The sequence below is a fragment of the Haplochromis burtoni genome, unplaced genomic scaffold (assembly GCF_018398535.1).
Source record: "Haplochromis burtoni strain Fernald_Lab_line unplaced genomic scaffold, NCSU_Asbu1 Contig_22, whole genome shotgun sequence".
NCBI lineage: Eukaryota > Metazoa > Chordata > Actinopteri > Cichliformes > Cichlidae > Haplochromis > Haplochromis burtoni.
In genome coordinates, this window is record NW_024582383.1 from 523,367 (window position 1) to 525,015 (window position 1,649).

Consider the following 1,649-nt stretch of genomic DNA (forward strand, 5'->3'; position numbering starts at 1 on the left):
GCCCACCCTGTATATAACACAAACAGCATCGCTCTTCAGCTACACACACACACACACCCGTCACATTCATCCATGTTTTTAATTTAGCATTACCATCTTACCTCTCTAAGCATTAGCTGCATCAAATCATCTCCCACCAAAGGACCAGAGATTACGTGCTGTGGACAGCAAATGCCACAGCAGACACTGGGAGGCTGGTTTAGGTTCCACAAGGAAGAGTTTCCTGCCCAGGATGAGGATGACCATGAACCACAATGTAGGCTCTTACAGAGGAGCTTGAGTACTGAGAAGAAGCTGCTGACCTCGCCATAAGCACTGTCCTAGATCTGTGGAGGAAACAGGGTTGGAGTACGGAAGCAAAGAGGTATGTAGATGATAAGAAAGGAAACTTAAGGGTCGCTGTGGGGGGAAAGATGAGCAGATGCAGATAACTGGTGCAAGTGATAGGGAAGTTACATATGAAGGGAAAGTGGTACACTGAGCAAGACATGAAGAGAGATAGGACATGAAAGAAAGGCGATTTAAGGAAGGAGAGGCAGGTGGGAGAGGAGAGAGGAAAAGTAGGAAGGCATTTCTGAAGAAATACAAAATCATATTAGGGGAGGAAAAGAAGGAAGAGAGACAGAACTGGAGGAAGAAGGAGAGATGAGGTGTCAAAGGGAGTAATGAGCAGTGGGAAGTGATGAAGCCCTACAGATGACTCATCATATTCCACTCAGAGTAGATGGAGGTCTAAACAACATAATGAGATAGTTTCATTAAGGCCTGTGTCTCTGGCTGTGATCGAAACAGCGACAGCTGCTGAAAAGGCTGACCTAGTTACAGCAGGTACAGCACGGGGGGGCTTCTGCTACAGCCTGCAGAGATGCCGCGTACTCAAACAGGCTCCTGCACCAGTTTGCAAACTACGGATGAAAAAGCCCGTCACATCGTACTTTTGCACCAACTGTCATTTTTCTAAGTGTGACCTGTCGAAACAGATTTTTTTGAGCTTTAACTCAAGTGTGTGTGTGTGTGTGTGTGTGTGTGTGTGTGTGTGTGTGTGTGTGTGTGTGTGTGTGTGTGTGTGTGTGTGGTGGGGGGCTTTTCTGAAATGTAGCATTGTAATTTTCTTCAATGACAGCCAGTTGTTGGACACTCACCTTTACCTGGCATACCAAACATACGCAGGTGCAACAGACTGATTACATCGTTTTCCAGTCTGTTTATAACTTCACCCATTTCTCTTTTCAGTTTTTCTTTAACTGCTTTGACCCTTCGCTCATACCGAGGCTCTGAGCTCTGGCTAGCTGTAGCTTTAGCCGCTTGGCCTTTGTGAGCGTCCATAAATCGTCCTTGTTCAGCTGGGTGAAGGCTCAGTGTCGTATTGATGGTGGTAGGGTGAGGCCCTGGTTGACTCTTCTGTGCTAACAGTTCAGCTTTTTGTGTGCACATGCTGAGCATGCACAGACCAGCTCGTTATGAAGCATACATGCAGACTTGAGGATGCTAAAAATAGTCCATGGCCAGTTTTGTTTTTTTTTTTTTTTTTTGGGGGGGGGGGGGTATCTAAGCCAAAAAAGACTTGGAGTGAATTTGGAGAAATAGCATTCAAATTTGCAGCTCCTTCCTCCTTCATCACTTCCAATAAAACCTGAAGGATCAGCTCT